Source organism: Lathyrus oleraceus, chromosome 7, assembly GCF_024323335.1.
Source record: "Lathyrus oleraceus cultivar Zhongwan6 chromosome 7, CAAS_Psat_ZW6_1.0, whole genome shotgun sequence".
NCBI lineage: Eukaryota > Viridiplantae > Streptophyta > Magnoliopsida > Fabales > Fabaceae > Lathyrus > Lathyrus oleraceus.
Window position 1 is genome coordinate 344,260,926 of NC_066585.1, and position 9,058 is coordinate 344,269,983.

General features: G+C 37.8%; 1 non-coding gene across 1 annotated transcript; it reads left to right on the top strand.

Annotated features, from left to right (window-relative positions):
* Positions 1-1,127: 1,127 nt before the first annotated feature.
* Positions 1,128-1,234, top strand: LOC127110003 (small nucleolar RNA R71). The gene has a single exon (XR_007797243.1). It is a non-coding gene; the product is annotated as a small nucleolar RNA R71 (small nucleolar RNA).
* The last annotated feature ends 7,824 nt before the right edge of the window (positions 1,235-9,058 follow it).

Below are 9,058 nucleotides of genomic sequence, written 5' to 3' on the forward strand. Positions count from 1 at the left end.
CATATGAGGGCATCTGCGTAATAGCTTCTGTAAATGGAATTGTGACGTTTAACTGTTTCAGTAGGTCAACAAATTTTTTATATTGGCCCGCATCTTTGGTTTTAATAAGCCTTTGAGGGTAAGGGATAGGTGGTTTATAAGGTGGTGGAGGTACATAAGGTTCTTTCTTTTCTACGGTTTCCTTATTACTCTCTTCCTTTTCCTTAGGTGTACTTTCTTCCTCAATTGACTTCTTAGAGTTTTGGTTTTCATTTCTTGGATATACTGGTCCTTCCACTTCCGTTCCACTTCTTAGTATGATTGCATGAGCGTGGCTTTTCGGGTTAGGTTGGGGCTGTCCAGGAAATGCACCAGTTGGGGCAGCAGTAGGCGCTTGTTGTTGAGCTACTTGTGATATTTGTGTTTCCAGCATTTTGTTATGGGTAGCCAAGGCATCTACTTTACTTGCTAGTTGTTTGATTTGTTCGCTAGTGTGTATATTCTGGTTTAAGAAATCTTTATTGGTTTGCTGTTGAGAAGCTATGAAGTTCTCCATCATTATTTCCAAGTTGGATTTCCTAGGAACATTATTGTTAGGTGTAGATGGGGTCGGCTTTTGATATCCAGGAGGTATAGCTGGGGCTTGATTTGGAGCTTGTCCTGGTGCGTATAAAGCATTATTACTCTTATATGAAAAATTAGGATGATTCTTCCAGTTTGAGTTATAGGTGTGTGAGTAGGGATTTCCTTGAACATAATTCACTTGTTCTGCTTGGATTTCGGTTCGGAGTTGACAATCAGCAGGAGTGTGACCTTGGATTCCACTGACTTCGCGATTCTGAGTTGCGGCAACCACGGTGGTTGGAGGTGATACATTCAAACTTTCAATTTTCTGGGCCAGGGCTTCCACTTTTGCATTAACATGATCAAGGCTACTTATCTCGTACATGCCACTTTTCGTTTGAGGTTTCTCTACCGTTGCTCGGTCACTTCCCCATTGATAATGGTTTTGGGCCATGCTTTCGATAAGTTGATAAGCATCGGCATAAGGTTTATCCATAAGTGCACCACCTGCTGCGGCGTCTATTGTTAACCTTGTGTTGTACAAGAGACCATCATAGAAGGTATGAATCACTAACCAGTCCTCTAAACCATGGTGTGGACAAAGTCTCATCATGTCTTTGTATCTTTCCCATGCTTCGAAAAGAGACTCGTTATCTTTCTGTTTAAATCCATTTATCTGGGCTCTCAACATAGTTGTTTTGCTTGGAGGAAAATATCGGGCAAGGAAGACTTTCTTCAACTCGTTCCATGTGGTAACTGAGTTGGAAGGAAGAGACTAAAGCCATCTTCTAGCTTTATCTCTTAACGAGAAAGGAAAAAGGCGAAGTCGAATTGCCTCTGAAGTGACACCATTAGCTTTAACAGTATCAACGTATTGGACAAATACGGATAAATGAAGGTTTGGATCCTCGGTAGGATTTCCAGAGAATTGATTCTGTTGCACTGCCTGCAACAGAGAAGGTTTAAGTTCGAAGTTGTTTGCTTCGATTGCGGGTGGAGCAATACTCGAATGCGGCTCATCTTGCGATGGAGCGGCGTAATCTCGAAGAGCACGAGCTGGTTCTGCCATCTCGGGTATCGGCGAAGGCATAAGATTTTTGAGGTCAGGCACTTCGATATGAGGGAGATTGTTTGCAGCACGATATTCCCGAATTCGTCGTAAGACTCGGAGATATAGTTCGATGTCGTTGATTCGTAAGTAAAACGGCTCGCCTTGTGAGCGAGTGTGTGGCATACAAATCAACGAAAGAAAGAAAATAAAAAATAAAAATTGCCTTAGTCTCTACAGCGTAACAGAAGAGTTACGATATCGACTAAATAAAAGTCCCCGGCAACGGCGCCAAAAACTTGATCGCGACTTTATGAGTCGAATTGGGGTACTAACTGCAAGTGCACAGTTCTATCGCGTAGTTTTAAAAGATATTGATCCCACAGGGACTTATGAATCGATATACCGTTTTCTAAGGTTACTTCGTACAGCTAAGGCGGATTATAATTAGATTGTTCGGGGGAAAAGTAAAAACTAAAATAAGATCTAAGTTAAATATCAATTAAGCGGATATCGGTATGTAGTTCGTCGTAATTAGGGAATCAAATCTTCGTTGGTTTCTTGGTTTTAAAATAAATCTTTTCAGTAGACACTATCGATTAAAAGCCTTTTCTCAAACTCTCGCTCTGTTGAATAGACTATGACTTTATATTAACGTAGCTGTCACTTATTAGTTAAGTCCAAAATCACCTTTTGAAAACAATAGAATCTATAGAAACTCTTTTTAAGGAAATAGTAATCATTTAAACACCCTCGTCTCAAACTCTCGCTCTATTGACTTAGATTATATAATTAAATTCAAATGCTTAACTCTCGTCCTCACATTTAACTTTTAAAAATACTTTTTGAAAAAGATTAGAATTTAATTAACTCTAAAAATTGCTTTCGCCCTGATCTAGAATTAATGTCCAATTTACACTGTCCAGTTAAAAACTCAAACTTTCGTTCTATTGATTTTAACTTCTTTAGTCTTTTACTCTCGTACCAAAACCTTGGTATTAAACCTGTAAATTGAGACCATAAAAAGAGTGATTTTATTTTTAAACGTAATTAAACCAACTTAGTTTTGATTCCTTCATTCCGCTTACTTTACATACCGATACCTAAATAAATTAGCCAGACATGCTAAACAGATCTAAACAATCATCATGCTTAAATAGAAACATCTCAGAAAAATAATGTAAATAAACAATAAAGCAGGGCATATATAAATTCAAACAATAATTAAATAACCTGAGTAATTAATAGCAATCTTGAACACTCCACCACAGACCGGTTGGATTTGTTCTTGAATTCTTCAATCGGACAGGAAAATAAAAGTGAAGGAAAAAAAAACCTAGGGTCTAACGTAAGGTTGGATCCGGTAAAAGATATACAATAGTTTCCGGTGTAGAAACTATTGTGTGAAAAATTAATTAAGTGCTGACAGATTGATTGGAAAAGAAAATAGAAATTGCAAAGAAAAGTAAAAAACTATAAAAAATAATGCTGTAAAGTATGCTTGCACGGCTGGAAGAGAAAAAGCACGAAGTAGAGAGATGAGCTGCAGGGTTTCCTCCTTGGCTCTATTTATATTATCCCAATTTGTAACGGTTTCCAAAACTCCTTCCGTAAAAGTGGTCTTCACGTTTCCAAGGGTCAAGCGTAACAATAGGCTTCAACATGCCTCTGTTGCGCTTCTGAAGCCAAAAATATAGGAGAATGGTTTGACGTCCGTCACACCATGTGTTACGCTCGTAACACAAGGCAGTAGGGCGTGACGCTCGTCACAGGCTCAACGCTAGTACTTTTGGGCTGGGCTTTGGTTTGGTGAAATTTGCTTATCTTCATTTATTTTTGCACCTCCTTTTCTTCCTTTTTCACTTGTGCTTCAAATAAGCTACCTGAGACAAATAAGAGGAAAAATACCAAGTAATATCGAATAAAATGAAATAAATTGAAGTGAATAATAATATAATTTAATTAAATCGAGTCCAAAAATGTGATATTATTTCATGTTGTCAGATACCATCCAATATACATAAATGCAAAAGTATCCTATTTTTGACATCATACAAAGTACATCTAAAAGAAAGTTGCACTCACATACATCCCCTTTTTTATGATGGCAAAACTAGAGACAGTGTGTTTCGTGTCTTGATGAAGGCTCCCCCTGAATGTATACATCATAACGTCATAGTTGCATATGCTTCTCCCCCATTGACAACATCAAAAATAGACAAAGCAAGCCATTTGCATTATCATATAAATACAACATATCACATAAACAATATACCATACAAAGGCGTTTGCAAAGAAAGAACATGCACTCACCTATACAACATACATGAAGAAATACATATAGAATTGAACACAACATAAATATAATGGAAACATAACAATATTACACAATTCTCATCCAAGTCAATACACATAGTAAAACCATTGTCTCATATATAAACAAATAGTAACATTGTCAAGACATAACTAAAAGTAAAACATACCAACAAAAAAATTCATGATGACTCAATAATATGACCTCCATGAAAGAAATGCTCCATAAAAAATTTGACTCAAAGGAACAACAACTCAACACTTCATCCTCCTCCACGGCCCCTAGGCATTGGCCTCACTCCCTAATCCCAACCTTGTCCATCATTACCAAAATGATGATCCAAGAAATCACACATTTCTCGGTAGAATTGAGCATAATGATGATTATTCTAATTTTGGGAAGAGATTATATGATTGATCCTAACAATCATAGCTTCATGATTTGCATCTATCCCATTACGCATAGACACAAGACTTTTCGTCACATAAGAAGCAAAGGCTTCAAAATTGGCATCTTGTGCAGTCATGTGCTCTTGAATGAGACAAAATCTCTCCACTTGAGTAGCCTCAAAGGCATCTCACCTTCGATAATATTCATCATAACGCTCATCTTGCCTAAGCTGCATGTTTTGAAGCATACTCATGATGGAAGATGGATCATGAAATCTAGTAGCAAAGATATTACCATGAGAATCCAAATGAGTAACATCTTGCATAAAAGCATAACCTTGAGGAACATCATGAGAAGTACTAATTGGTTGATCATCAACCATATGTGTATCAATAGCTTCATCACCAAACTCAACAGGATCATCGAAATTATATATCTTCCTACCATTCTTGTCCATACGGAAGTAGTACACCTGATGATTTTTGTAACACCCTTCTAAAATACCCCAAATATTTAATTAAAATAACAACAACAAATATATATATATATATATATATATATATATATATATATATATCAGCGTAAATACACAATTCAAGGGTGTCATATCTTCGAAAATAACATCTGTCATGCTCTTTTATTATATCAACCATAAAACATTTCAAAAATACGCAGCGGATAGAATTTATGTCAACAAATTAAAACGTATAACATATTACATGAAAAATAGTTCAACAACCGACAATAAACAATTAAAACATCCCGTCCCGATGTTACATCTATCAGAGCATGACCCACTAAAGCGACTACACTAGACTCCAAGCATTAGCTTCTACTCAACTCATTGCTCGTTACCTGAAAAATAACTGTAAGGGTGAGTTTCTCAATCAATGTAATAAGCATTATAATTCATCATGTAATGCTAAGTAATTTAACTCATTAATCGCCCTAATCATATCATGCATTCAGTAACGGCACACCAACTCAAATATCATACTCAATAACAACGTAAATTGCAACTCAATAACAACATAAAATGCAATTCAATGGGACTCGACTCGTTATGCATGTGGTACCATTCGGAGTAAAACTCCCAACTTAAAATCATTGCCATTTTAGTGGGCATCAAGGCATAAGCCTTCAACTTTCAACTTAAAATTTTGCCAATCCAGGCCAACGTGGTGTGAGCAAAGCTCCGACTTAATGCATATGAATGTACATGGCATACACGACTTTAAACTGTCAACAACATAATAATAATATCAACACAACAACGTTTTCAACAAAAATCAACTTATAATCAACTTTGGCTCATCAAGCCTACAACTCAATATTTTCAACAACTTTAATACAACTTATCGACATATTTGGATCAACATTTTATAACATCAATTCAACAAAATTACTCATCACAAGTAATTATAATAAGCCAATCGCCAATTAGGTTCACAACATGAAAATATCAATTTTCTAATTTCCAACAGTGTTAACCGGTTAACGCCCTGGGTTAACCGGTTAACGCAGGTAAAAATACATTTTCTGGCAAAACGCAACAGTGTTAACCGGTTAACGCCCTGGGTTAACCGGTTAACGCAGGCAAAACAACACATTTTCACAAATTATAACAGTGTTAACCGGTTAACGCCCTGGGTTAACCGGTTAACGCAGACAAAACAGCAGTTCCTGCGCTAACACAAGGCAGAATGCAGAGTTTCCGCATTTTCCGCCGTTGGAGGACTTCCGGACCTCCGATTCAGTTTCCGTAAAAAGCTACACTATCGGGAAATCACGACTCACACAATTACTGATTCAATTACAGTATTAACACAACTCATCCAACACAATTTCTCAGTATGCAACAAATCCCAATTAGGGTCAATTCAACGGTTTCTCACTACCCATGACATGTTAATCTATAATACCCATTAAACGACGATAAACCCCCCTTACCTGAGATAATCCGGCAATCTCTAAGCTTCAAGCTTTTCCGTTCTTCAACCTTTGCTCTTTCTCCACTTTTCACCTTTCAGCCGCTTCTCTGCTTCACGTGAAAATTCTTTACCAAACTGAAAACCTTTTTCTCTTATTCCAACTTATATATTTTCCACTAATTATTATTCCAAATAATAATAATAAATAAATAATCCAATAATCTCAATTACTTAAATTAAATTAATAATTAAAATATTAACTTAAATTAAATAATTATCTTATTTATTTATCGGGGTGTTACAACTCTCCCCTACTAAAAGAGTTTTCGTCCTCGAAAACATACCTCAAGCAAATAACTTCGGATAAGACTCCTTCATCCGACTCTCAAGTTCCCATGTCATGCTTTCGCCCACAGCTCCCAACCAAACGACTTTAACCAACACAATCTCTTTTCCTCGAAGAGTCTTTGTTTCACGGTCTTCAACTCGTACAGGCTTTGTCTCTACTGTTAAATTATCTCGCACTTGCACATCATCCATACTAACCACATGAGACGGATCTGAGATATACTTCCGAAGCTGCGACACATGGAATACATCATGCAAATTCGAAAGATTAGGTGGTAATGCCATCCGATAAGCAACTTTTCCAACTCGTTCTAAGATTTGATACGGACCAATGAAGCGAGGAGTGAGCTTTTTAGACTTCAAAGCCCTCCCAACTCCGGTCACAGGCGTGACTCTCAAAAACACATGGTCACCAGCTTGAAATTCTAAATCCTTCTTCCGCTTGTCATGGTAACTCTTCTGCCTACTCTGAGAAGCTTTCATCTTCTCCCGGATAAACTTCACTTTCTCGGTAGTTTCTCGAACTAACTCTGGTCCAAGTACTACACTCTCACCAGATTCGTGCCAACACAACGGAGTTCTACATCTACGACCATATAATGCTTCAAAAGGCGCCATTCCGATACTAGAATGGTAACTATTATTGTATGTGAACTCGATCAATGGAAGATAAGTGTCCCATGAACCTCCTTGTTCAAGAACACAAGCTCTCAGTAAATCTTCCAATGACTGAATAGTCCTCTCAGTTTGGCCATCAGTTTGAGGATGATATGCCGAACTCAACCTCAACTTAGATCCCAACGAATCTTGCAAACTTTTCCAAAATCCCGACGTAAACCTCGGATCTCTGTCCGACACAATACACAGAGGAACACCATGCAACCTTACAACTACTCGAATGTAAATCTCTGCCAACTTCGCAATTGGGTAAGTGATGTTAATAGGTATGAAGTGAGCCGACTTCGTGAGCCTATCAACGATCACCCAAATCGAATCATGCCCTCGTAAGGTAGCAGGCAGGCCCGTTACAAAGTCCATGGAAATGCTATCCCATTTCCATTCTGGAACTTCCAACGGTTGCATCAACCCAGCAGGCTTCTGATGCTCAATCTTCGACTTCTGACAAGTTAAGCACGCATACACAAAACGAGCCACATCTTCTTTCATTCCGGGCCACCAAAATAATTTCTTTAAATCCTGATACATTTTAGTAGCTCCTGGATGAATACTCAAACTGCTTCTATGACCCTCCTCTAGAATACTTCTCTTCAAAGTCGCGTCGTCAGGAATGCAAATTCTTTCCCCTAATTTCAACACACCTCTCGTATCAACCTTAAAGTCACTTTTCCCTGATTGACCACAACGATTAAGGATATCTACTAATTTCACATCCAACTTCTGTGCCTCTCGGATACTATCCATAAAATCATTATTAATCTTTAGCATTCCTAGCATCACACTCTGCGGTGTCACTTCGCAAACCAAACTCATATCCCGAAATTGCTCAATTAATTCCAACTCCTTAATCATCATTGCTGACACATGCAAGGTCTTTCTACTTAAAGCATCGGCCACAACATTTGCTTTTCCTGGATGATAATTCAAACCGAAATCATAATCCTTAAGCAATTCGAACCACCTACGTTGTCTCATGTTCAGCTCTTTCTGGTCAAATAGATACTTTAAACTTTTATGATCGCTGAAAACTTCGAATCTGGAACCATAAAGGTAATGCCTCCAAAGTTTTAGCGTAAACACTACAGCAGCAAGTTCAAGATCATGCGTAGGATAGTTCTTTTCATGAATTCTCAACGGTCGCGACGCATAAGCAATTACTTTATTATTTTGCATGAGCACACCTCCCAAACCCATCAATGAAGCATCACAGTAAATTATAAACGGTTCCCCCGGATTTGGCAAAGTCAAAACCGGCGCCGACGTCAATCTCCTCTTTAATTCATTAAAACTCTCTTCGCACTGAACATCCCACACGAAAGCTTTTCCTTTGCAAGTTAATTTAGTCAACGGGAGTGCTAACTTAGAAAATCCTTCAATAAATCTTCTATAATATCCAGCTAATCCCAAAAAGCTTCTAATCTCGGTGACCGACTTAGGAGTTTCCCATTGCAATACAGCTTCTACCTTGGAAGGATCTACAGCAATACCTTTTCCTGAAATTACATGGCCGAGAAAACTGACTTCTCTTAACCAAAACTCACACTTGGACAACTTCGCATACAATTTCTTATCTTTCAAAACCTCCAATACTAATCTCAAATGTTCCTTGTGCTCTCCTTCTGACTTAGAGTAAATCAAAATATCATCAATAAATACTACCACAAAATGATCCAGATAAGTATGGAAAATACGATTCATGTATTCCATAAATACTCCCGGTGCATTAGTCACACCGAAAGGCATCACAGAATACTCATAATGTCCATACCGAGTTCTGAACGCTGTCTTCTGGATGTCTTCATCTTT